Source organism: Pecten maximus, chromosome 13 (assembly GCF_902652985.1).
Source record: "Pecten maximus chromosome 13, xPecMax1.1, whole genome shotgun sequence".
Taxonomy (NCBI): Eukaryota; Metazoa; Mollusca; class Bivalvia; order Pectinida; family Pectinidae; genus Pecten; species Pecten maximus.
Window position 1 is genome coordinate 32,812,471 of NC_047027.1, and position 12,819 is coordinate 32,825,289.

The window sequence follows — 12,819 nt, forward strand, 5'->3', positions numbered from 1 at the left end:
TCAAGTTTTTTTTAACACGAATACGCTTCATCAAGAGTTAGCTTTGTGATAAATATTTTATATGATCCGTCCATGTTCCTGTTATTATTTAAGAAATAATTAACGATGATTCGTGTATTATTGCAGGATATACAACGAGGACGAGGATATTTTGCAATTAAATTAATAACGAAGGCCGCAGGCCTGAGTTATTAATTAAAATTGCAAAATATCCGAGTCCGAGTTGTATATCCTGCAACAATACACGAGTCAAAGTTGATTATTTCTATTCTACCATGTACTGTTTAGTTCTGAGATCGACATCTTTCTAACAGAAAAACAGCAAAGAAACCCTGGGAAAACCTTGTAATTTATTTCTTGAGTATTGCATTATTTGTTGATAAAATATACAGGCAATACAGTACTACGATCAAGAGCATCTATCATATGGCATTGATTTTGAAAATTTAAAAAAAAAAGGATAAAAAAAAAGAAAAAAAAGTGGGGGCCTCCGTAGGATTCGAACTCGCGTCGTGATAAAAATATATTGAAAGACTAACCCATTAGCCCACTCGGCTATAGTAACCTTTTATGAAACGGGTGAATATTAGATATTTAAAATTGTGACAGCCGTGACTCACGAGCGTGTAGTATTGGCACGAGCGTGGGTTATTGGAAAATAATACATGGTTTTTAACCAATCAAAACTGGCGTTACATAGCAAACATGGTAGAATAAATATTAATCTTAGGTGGTTGTGATATTCATGTTGTGCAACTGGATTATTGTTAAATTAAGATAGGGATGATCGATATTCAATCTACAAGTGAAATTCATATTGTTTTATAGGATAAACAAGAGAATTTGTCATCTATTAGCCCATTCATCAATTGAATCTAAACTCATTCAGAAGGTGTCTCATGGTCCTTATTAATTTGTGCTATTACATTGAGGGACGTGTCCTCAGCACAGAGTTTTATACTAGAGGTGATATTATTGGTGATGACATTAATGAAAAGAAGAAATATAGAGACCAAGGACATATCTTTGAGGTAGTAAGTCTAGTGCTTGATTCATAACCTTCAAAGATGACCCTACTTATAGTATTATATATATCAGTTAATTGATTTACCAATAAGTCAGCGGGTTGAAAATCCGACTGGTGTTCACTTAACATATTATGACTTGTAATATAATCATATGCATATTAAAAAAAGATCTTCTTCAACATTTAATAAAGACAGATGTAATTTGATATGTATGTTAAAAAGTTACCTTGCACAATAATTAGTATTGCAATTAAAAAGGGATATAACTTTAAACTGGTATCCACGGAAGATATAAATTCTTACAAAGAATAATAATACATAAAAAAACCAAAAAACCCAGTTAAATTTAATGCAAAAAACAAAGGAAAATTTGATGGTATTACCGGTCTACTCCTTGTGTACTTTATAATAAATACATTTCAAGTAAAAATACAAAATGATGTGCATCTACAACCTGTATATAACATAATATATCAAGCATATTTAAAGGACCGGGAGAAGGGAAGTAATCACTGGCAGTGATAGGTCAAATGAAGGTTATTATATATAATATATAGAAATTACAATATTTTAATTAAAACGCAGTAACATCATGTTGTGATACATATCGGTGACAATAATGTTAATTTTTCAGACATAGATAATGTCATAATCATTAAATGCTACAGGGAGCTCTTGAGAAATTTTTGGATACATTTATACGTGCTTGAGTATGTTTTACAACACGCAATCATTTACAAACTCAGATGTGATTTATTTGGGGTTCTAAGTGAAAGGATACGGCGGGCAGGTATATAAATATACCGTTTTAATAGTATGTAATGTGTACTTTTTTGTATATTAGTAGGCTTAGTGGTATCACTTAGGACTGTGTACTGACCTGTCAATAGTGTTGCTCGGGGCTACACTAGCAGACTTATTCCAAACTCGTTTTGGAGATATCCTAGGAGTCTGTTACAGGAATCCCTGGAAGCTTAAAGGGAGATTGGTAATTACGATTCTCCAGGTTAGATATGTTGGTTACTGTCTTGTCATAGTTGTGGGAGCGGCTCTGTAACAAAACATGTAAGTTCTGTTAGGTCTGATAACGAGTGGCTTTATGTCTGGTACCTGTGGGCATTAAACATGGATGGTACGTTTGCGTGCATTTGTAATGAATTTCCGTCCAAAGATTTACATGGATGGCTACCTAGTTAACCTACCCGCAATTATGTGAGATTGTACTATTTGGTAGTAAACGAGGCTGCTTCCCATTAGGACTGTGACCGTTTTCTCGAAACACCAAGCTTTGGCGATGTTGACATATTATAACATGTTCAGTTAAAAGTTATTTTCACCTACTGGAAATGTAACAAAATCGCGCGGGTAACACTACTCGTCCGATGATGTTATAACTCCACATGTAATGCATCAATTATGACAACAAGAAAAAAATTGCATTTTTACTATCAGCTGCCTGCATACCTCAATACAAGAGTTCGGCGCCTATCACCGGTTTTGTTTTTCCTGGGAAGCAATGGTGTGTATGAAAACAAAAAATCCTGACTATATTGGAATTTTATTGGCTATACATAATTCACCGCACGTGCCTCAGTAATGCTACGTCACGCTTAACAAAACAGGTAATTTTGAGTGACATTGTCAAGATCACTCTAACGACTATAGATAACTACAGACGAATAAGTTGTGAAGAACTATTGCGTTAAATATGATAGAAACCCAATCTTATTGTTTGAGAGAAAATCTGAACGACGTCATATCTCTTGTTGCTAATCCCGATGTATGTACTAAAGTTTACCAGTCGCACTGGTGCACATGCACGTGCGTGAAATCAACATTTCAAAAAGGTGCGTTAACTCTCAAACAATGCTTACAGAAGGAAGTGTTTCCAGCCATGTTGATTTCCCATAGGGGTCGACCTCAACATTTTTTAAAAATATAATTATTCATCTTAACGAAATAGGAAGGTTCGAACCATGAACTGAATACCACAATACTAAAACAGTAAGTAAACCGCCGATAATTTGGTAAGCATTTTGTGAAAAAAGTCAATTTTTCATAAACAAGTGACATTTTGAATGTTTTCCGAATTCAGACTATTCAAAATTATTTAGCGTATAGAAAGCTTACCATAATCCTACCTGAAGACCAAAGTTTAGCCATTCGTTTGAAGTGTTGATGTTATGGAGTTTATTGTCACACCAACAACTTGTTAAACATTAGTGGACATCATAACAGACCACCCTGTAACACTCCAAATCTTAATACACACATTTGTCTTTCTTTTTATGTTACAATCCGTAACACGCATGCACGTAATGTCGGTATGTGTAGGCCACGTGTTTAAATGACCATCGCTGTTTAGTATAATTAGGACATTAAATACAATACATTACGTGACCGATAATGACATCATGTCTTACAACATCTTGCAACAATATAATTCCAATCTCATTGTTCTTTCGATATTGTTTATACCCCCCCTCAAGTAAATACATTCTGTGTCCCTGATCTGAAATATCAATTTATAGCGCTTCTCTCCTATTTACAAAATCTTTTGGAGACTTTAAACAACTAATACATTAACGTTCTTACAATATAATAGGTGTGTAGCTGGAAGTTGTACGGTTGTCTTAGGAGAGGCTTTTAATCCAAGACTCTTTTTCTAGAAACAGAAGACTTCCCCAGCACAATTAGTTGCGTGGGGTTCTAAACGCAGAAGGCAAATTGCTTTACTGATGATCAAGAGATTGACATGTGTACGAAGTGTTTCAAGAATTATCAGAAACGATAGCCGCAACCTGAAGATCAAAACGTTGGTGTTGGTGATGATACTTGGCGGAAAAGAGAGATGTTAACTATACTAGATTAATGCAGTTTTTCTTTACTCTACGTGTTTTCTCTCTGGAAGACGCATATAGTGTTCAAGTTCTAAGAGTCACGGACTAATGTAATAGTTCTGGCTCCTGTGACCAGTGTATCCTCGTATAGTGATTTTAAGTTCGTCAACTCTGGGGTTCTGTCTCGAATTACATGGCAAGCTACAGGTCAATGAAAATGATAACACAGTTTATAAAGTTCAACATTGTATTATACTAAGTATTGAGAATGTAAACACAATGCTCACGTAACCTAACCGTGCCCATATCTCGTATGAACAATATTTACCCCTGTCCCCCTCCTGGGAATAAAAATCCCTACAACGGGAAAAGACCTGCCGAAATAACAGAATTACTGACTATATCCTGCTTATAATTGAGAAAAAAATACCACCCCACTCTGGATAATTTAGTGGTCTAAGTCCGAAATATGCAACATACCTGACTCTATGAAGGAGAAAGACGAGCTGACCAGCTACATGTAAGCCTCTGCCAGACTGTCGTAAACTACTAAAATTCCAAGCTATATAGCTAAATTTAATTGAATGCCTCGAAATACACGTGCAGGTTGTCCTTAGACTATAGATAGACCGATACCTGAGCGTAGAGATAAGGTGATTATAAATAAGCACATACCCCGAACATTAGTCAATCGGAAGGGAATCTCGGACATGTACTTTGGTTTACAGGATGTATATATGGAATTATAAACAACATGTAAGTGTTCAAAACCAAAATCGTTTACACTGTAAAACATGGACAGGCTGGATTAAGCATAGTTTGTTTTTAAATTCTTTAACATTGTTGGTCCTTCATTGACAAAGGTAATTGCACTCAAACCTAGGAGAATACACTGTTGTTGTTCTTTTTCGACATAGCCGTATAATTTTCTTTTGATGTGGCGCAGCGGTATAGGCTGCGGATATTTCTGGCTAGGCGATTGGGTGCCGTAGATCGTGAGTTCGAGGCCCGGTCAGGGTACGAGTCATAAAGTTGTCTTCCTTCGTCATTTGTGTTTCTAAGCTATATCTATTTATTAGCACAATGTATTATATACACTATGTGTTGGTGATCCGAAGATAAAGATTTGAATTTCTTGTCGTAGTTGTACCGAGAGAAATATATATAATGTATGTACAATTCGTATCCATGTATGTAAATACATTGCGATCCAGGTATTCTATATCATCTTATAGACGACTTCCACAATGATCATGTCAGGGTATCGGGCCGATCATCACTACGCCATTGAAACGTTCTTTTTTAAGAACGCCGATGTGGCGCAGCGGTATAGGCTGCGGATATTTCTGGCTAGGCGATTGGGTGCCGTAGATCGTGAGTTCGAGGCCCAGTCAGGGCACGAGTCATAAAGTTGTCTTCCATCGTCATTTGTGTTTCTAAGCTAGTGTTTCTTAAACAAAATCTGAACATAAGAGGTTTATTGCATGTGTATTAATTCAGAATCACACAATACACCAGTCAACGATTCTTTTATACATGACAATAATTTCTGCACATGTTTAAATTGAAACAAATGATACTGTTGTAAGCATCAGACACTATAATCTCGGTACTTCATAGATTGAACAATTGCAGTAATTCAATAAACAAACATGAATTATATCATCTTGCTCTGTAATAATTGACAATTGCTTGGTTGATTATAACACGCAATGCCATATTTTGTTAACTGGTATAAGGTCAAGATTATTGATCTCTCCGGAAATGGGACCTCTACAAAGGAAAACATATCAGACATGAAGCAAGTAAAAATATGAATTAACCTAATATTCGATAGGAGATTTAGATAGAGACAAACATAATTTTGGGTTATTGATAAGCAAGGGTCAAGAGCAACTTTTGAATTGTCTGATTAATGACGTCTCAATCAAAGGGACATTCCTTCGTTCGAACTGCAGATCTGAGTTGTACAGTAATTTATTTATCATATTTGTACAGAAAATCAGCAAAACTCTGCTACTGTGCATCCGCTCTTGAATATTCAGCCTCGTCTCGTTAAGATATCACAGCATATAGCGAGGGATGTATGTGTATCGTTGTTTTTATTGTTGTGATGATTAACCCCAATTAAAGCTTGTTTTACTTCAAGTACTTTTGTTAATATGAGCACCACGTGTGTCGTGTTTACAAACAAAACTTGTGGTTCGATGAGGTGGTATTGAAGGATTGTACCTCATTTTGATTGCTTATACGGTAGTATACGCGCTGTTGGCAACGAACATTTCCTATGTTTAGCGCGTAAGCCATCTGTAAGATATGTTCGTTAGCAAGGCGGGAATACTACCGTATACTCAGTCTCAATAAGGTACAATCTTTATATTTATATAAAACAAATCATTTATGATACAGCACGAAGAAAATATAATTCAGGGCGTGTTGCCTCGTTGGCAACTACGGCAGCCATGGTTGCTAAAGTAATATAGTTCCAATGAATCTACGCAAAGACACCAGTATTCATAGCAAAAGCATAAGAAACAACATACATTTCTCATTAATTGATATAATCACAATCCACAATTGTCGTCTCAGATTAACTATAGTTGTCAAGCACAGTGTGCATTGACACCATTTTAGTAATGACGTGGTCAAATCTTCTCTTGTAACTGTACGTTTCAGCCATTTATTGTTAGCCTATCTCGTAGGGAAGTTAAATATGCATTCATTTCCGCAATATTCAGTTAAGTTTTTGATAAAATGCTCACTTGACGTTAGATTTTTGTGCAGAGATCATCGAGTTACAGGAGAAAACGCTAAAATTACGTTGATCAGTCCTTTCAAAATGGCGCCGTCTAGTTGACGTTCTTGTAACGTCACAAATAGACGTCATAATTATGGTACCGATTCTCTCGCTTATTCATCCGTTGAGCGTTTTCCATTGCGTATACGCTAATTTAGTGTCGCAGTCAGAGTTTAGTAAGCTGAAGATGGCAGAGATTAAAAAAAATCGTGTCTATCATTTTGTCCGCACGGTAGAAAGTGCAGCTTCGAACACAACGTCATTACAAACTCATCTGGCTGCCAAGTCGAATGTCCCGCAGTACTCGACTGACACGGCCTTCTTCGCTCTCTCCATCTGGTTACCGATATTTAACGACTTTTTATGACGTTCTCTATCTGGTATACCATCGTCTCGCCGATTCTGTTGGCGGTGAATAGTGCAACTTCGGGTCGAAGTTACGTTTTCAAAAGCTTTTTAAGACTTTGTAATAGTAATTTAGACAAATGAAAGGTTTCCGTTAACTTTTGTTTTTATCGCATACATTCATTTCAACGACGGAATACTCCTTTTAAATAAAAGTACTTACATATTTTTGGCAATGATATAATGCCAATGATACATTACGTGAGTTTAACAATTGTAATAACAACAATTTGAAAATATGTTTATCAATTAATTTCTTCCTGCAAACGCCATGATCGTTGTTGGATATGTCGTCAAGCAGTGTCTGACTCACCACGCTCAATGTAGTATGTCTACTAGCGTCGTGCATAATTACAGCCAACATATCCTCACCATTTCTGACAGACCTGTCTGACACTCGCTCCATCATCGAGATGTGTTGTCGTGTGCGGTCGCTGAAGCGTAGTCAACGTAAAGGTCGTTATCGGTCCTCTACAATGTTCCCAGTATGAAGAAAAAATACAAAATTTTCAAATGTTTTGTAAATTGGTTCTGGCATTTATCAGCTTGAGGGGGGATCATCTCCTAACAATCATGATACAAACACAATAATGTCTTTTTGGGTTTTCATTAAAATTTGATATCAGCAAATTTTAGCCTTCATACTTACATCACCTGCCATTCACATCTGCTTAAGGGTACAGTGTTAAAAAAGTTTATGAACTTACAAATTGCTTATTGCTTATCAGAAATGATATTCATAATCTATTAATTATAATATTTATTGTCCTTTATTGACAATAAATGATAGTGATAATAAAGGATGAGAGTAGACCAGTTGAAGTATGTTTGACCTTTTCAAGCACTGGGAAAGACCTGCTATGCACATAAAAGTGTGTTTCCTGTAATATATAGAAATTACATCAATAGTAGTTGTAATAGTAATTGGCAATTCAAACCAAATGCCCAACTCATAAATTAACTATTTTTTCCATTTACTCCATTGTACTTCAAACTTTTCCTTCACAGAGTCGCCCGTACCTGTAGCAATACATTGTTTAACCTCTATTATTGTCCTTAATTGTGTAAATTAAAGAGTTTACATGCAATGGGGTGTGAAAGCACCGCATTCTGTGTATATAAGCTGCGGAATATCTATTCCGATGCCGATGGCAAAAACAGAATCGAATTTCCAGGAGCCATAGGAAGCGAACGGAGAGAGCTAACCATGGCATGTGATGAACTTTAGAAACAGCAGAGTGTTTTGAAAAGTGAATAGTGTGAACTTCTGCTATCGGCATCGGAATAGTTTATTAGAATAATTTACTTGAATTGTTTATTCATTTGATAATCTGTAGTCATAATGCATTTTTTAAAATTATATCTTCATTTATATTCATTTAACTCTCTCGACGCACTCGACACACAAATACCACGCACCCAAACTCTAAACATTCTGTCAAAATAAATTAGTTAGTTACACTAGAAAATAAACAATAATAAATATGATACACGTTTTATTTTTGTCAATAACAAAACAGTTCATAAATAATTTTCACTTCATGTATACCCACCCACACCCACACCACACACACACACACACACACACACACACACACACATACATACATACACATACATACATACATACATACATACATACATACATAACATAACAAAAACAACACAACACACACACAAGACTACATAACAAATAAACATAACATGTAATATAATATGGAATATATCACATATGACGTAACATAAGCATAACATATTTACATGTTTAAACAATAATGATACATGCGATGGAGGTAGTGATCTCGCCGGGATACATATAATCCATAACACTGGTTGTGATATTATAAGACTCTTTCATATGTGTATATATAGGATAGGGATATGCCACCCGAGGGGTCACAAAATGTGGTGAAACCCGAGGCTTGCCGAGGGTGGAATATCCCTATCCTACATACACACATAATGAAAGAGTCTTTTTCTCTCATATCATTACCGAATTTCTGGCGAAAGTGTCCCTCAGCCATCTATTTTCTTCAATTTTTTAATTTCTTTATTTGACGTTTTTACTAAAAAATACTTGTGATATTCTGAAAGATCATACCCTATTTTGGCAAACTAAATTAGCACACAAATTTTTAGGTTGAAATTTTTACGTGTCTAAAATAATTAATCTTGTTGACCTTAATTAATATTCAATATGTCTTCTGAAATATCTTTTTATGAATGGTCGGCATTGATTTGCAGTAAGTCCTGCTTTCGGTTTAAGGGAGACGTTTCAGACGCTATTTTGATTGGTTATAAAAAAGAAATCCAATATGGTGGACGTTGGCAGCATGGTTCTTGCCATACTGAATATTGAGCATTATGTTTAAAAATAAATAAATAAATAAATAAATGAAACGTCCGATTGCAAAGCCAACTGCATGGTTATATGATTATTTCAATCTTAGCCTTAATTGCACTGTGTAATTTTCTATTTCAAATTAGATGTATTTTTAATCCGGTGATTCCAATAAATATCATTTCAGGCAGCTTGATATTTGTATTCAGGAATAGTATACATCGACCAATTATTACAACTTATCGTGCACCTGTTTCGTCCTCTAGGGACTCATCAGTGATATCAGAAAAAAACATGGGATGATTATATGTGTATATTCCAAGAATGTAATATTTTCAATATGACGTGACGGGCAACGGAAACTGTGAGTTACTAACAAACTCCCTGCTGACAAAGTGTTCATGGTGTCAGGTGTGAATGTTGATCTACCTGTACATATATGAATCTCAACAAAATTAAAGGACAGTTTTAAAGGTCAATACATTTTCATAAAATTTGGGGAAATACCGAATTATTCCACTTCTAGGATATTTCAGTGGCGAAGAGAACCTCTCAAATGACTATACACAGAGCTTAGAGCATGAACTAATAGGGCTCTACAATGAGCTACTATCAATGTCTACTGAGCATTAGTCTCAGCCTAGTGAGTGGCCTTTAATAACACAGACAGTGACCCATTAAACATTAGATACTGTGAAGTAAAAGATGTATAAAAACACTGTCATAACAACAAACGGCAAACAAGAACTATTAAAGGAGATCTGATAAAATTTCCTTATGTAACAAACAGTTCGAACAATTTGTCATAATATTTCAGTATACCCAAAACCACAACGACGTCATCCGGACAATTTTTCCTTGAATTAAATTGAGCATCTAAAAATCAGCCTCAAGCTAACACAGTCTCACGATTCGAAGGACATGAATCATAACTGACACCTGGTTAGATATGACTTATAATTCTTTTTAAGATATATGACGACCAAACATCCTGATGCAAGTAGGTTTCTGAAAGTTCCTATATGAGAACTTACGTCACTGCAAATCCTAGATTATTTCAATTTATTATAGTTTCCTTGCAGATTTTTAATGGGTAATTAAGAGTTATCGACAATGAAAGGTCAAACATTTTAATATATCACTACATCGCATGGTAACGTTGAATATGAGTTCATAAAAAAGACTATGTATTAACGCGTAACAGTTATGTTGAGAGCTTGACTATTGTGTCTTGTTCTATGCTATAATATTGAATTTAATCCATTTCAACTCACATCCGCCTCCCCCCTTCGCACTCTCTATAAACCAACCAATGAAAACACATATTAAACAATCTAACGACAGAAAAAATAAGTTGAAAATGGTCACTAGAATTTCGATCACTAAAATTCATTTTAAATGGATCACAGCCACAAATCATTATCCTATGCTGGGTTTACCGCAAGCATTACAGGGCGTGTTAAATATCAACATCAAATAAAAACTTAATTTTAACTTAACGCACGAAAAATAAAAAGGAAAAAAAAACCAAAAAAACACGATGTATTTCTATAGTTCACAGTGTGAAAACTAACCCGTTACTCGATATGTATGAAATACATCAGTCTTAAAGTGTTAAAAAAATGTGTGAATATGAATTTTATTTTTTTCATTAATAAGAACATTCCTCCTAAAATTACTTTAAAATGTTATACATTAAAATAATATTTAAAGCTAGACATTGGGATTCGATGTGAGTGGTTCGACCCTCCCTATCGGAGGCGATTTATATTAAACATATTGACACTTAACTTCAGAACAATGCTACAATTGCAACTCTCACGAAACAAAAACACATTTGTCACTTTAAGGATACAATGATCGAGAGACAGAAGGATGTATAGTATATTACAAAATTAAACCTTATCGCAATGTAATTTAAGAAGGTACACGTTATAAAGCACAAGCCATGAAGGACGTAAAACGATTGGATGAGATTTGACTGAAGGTTAGCGTCCATTTGCTATAAAATGTGCTTCAGATATTTTCTGTAGGGTAGTCTGTAGCCGGGTACAAATGTACTGGTTAGTAAGTATTACTATTTGAATTTTTGATTTACATATGAAGGTCTCCTTGAACAACCATTTTGAATACTAATATTCAGGAAATGGTCAATTGTTAACTTGTCACTATACATCCTTTAATCATGCTTAATTGAATTGTATTATTTTCCAGCTACATGTACATTAGTTTACTAAGATGACTTTGTTTGCTCTTTTACTCTTCTTAGTTCAATTGTCCATCTGGTTTCCTCATTTAATAGATTTTCGGAAAATGACGACCATGTCAGGCCAGTATCTTCCGAACGCTACACCGCCCGGCTATCCAAGTGGATTGTCATATGCACCAACATTTCCATATGCCGGTATCATCCTGATTGCCTGTGGTAAGATGGAATGAATTATAACAAAAAAATGTTTAGATTATTGTCTTAAGTTGAAATAATTTCATCATTGTTTGATAATATTTTATTCATCGGCCTATTTTTAAGGGTCATCCTTATAGGAGAATGATATTGGATTTATAATAACAAATTTTCATGTATTATACCAAAATATTTATTGGTCTTGCAGTTTCTTAGATAACCAACTATTTGATGTAAATGCTAACAATTTCTTATGCAGAGTTATTTTGAGGTAAGGTGTTGTATGGAATAATTTTAAGTCACACAGATAATATGAAACCTGAAAAATAGCCAAGCTGTCTAGCTCAGGATAGGAGCATTTGTTTTTGCGGATTTGATTTACATATACAAACTTATTGTGTTTTTATCTTGAAATGCAAATGGTGGTTGTGAAAAACATTACACAAATAAGGCATGAGGGGAGACATTTAAAGCATTAAAATTCTCCTTTATCATACTTTTAAGACATTAAAGACTTTCAGTCTGACATAGTGAGAGGACCATTTTAAAACAATTTTTCGAAAAGGTGATTTTGAGGCCATTTTGAAGATTACGCATTTTGTAAACAAATGAACAAAACAAAAATCCTTAAAATACCTCCTTATATGTCATATTTGTGTGATATGATTCACAACCGCTATTTCCATTCAAGTTATAACATAATCAGTGTTTATACATATAAGTCAAAATGTATGCTTTAGGGACTTGTGAGCAAAACGACATGGCTGTGTTGTACAGTATCTGTGATACATATCAGCTAATTGTGTCACCCTAAAACATGCATTTTTCGCATGTTTTATTGAAATTGACAAACAGTTTAACAGATATGTCACCAGCAGTGTCTTTGCCATGATACATACTCAAATTTGATCCAGTTGTTTTTGTATTAAAATGCACCATAGTATGATTTTATAGTATATGAAGTCTCCCATGTTTCGTTTCATTCGACTTATATAAATTGAGTA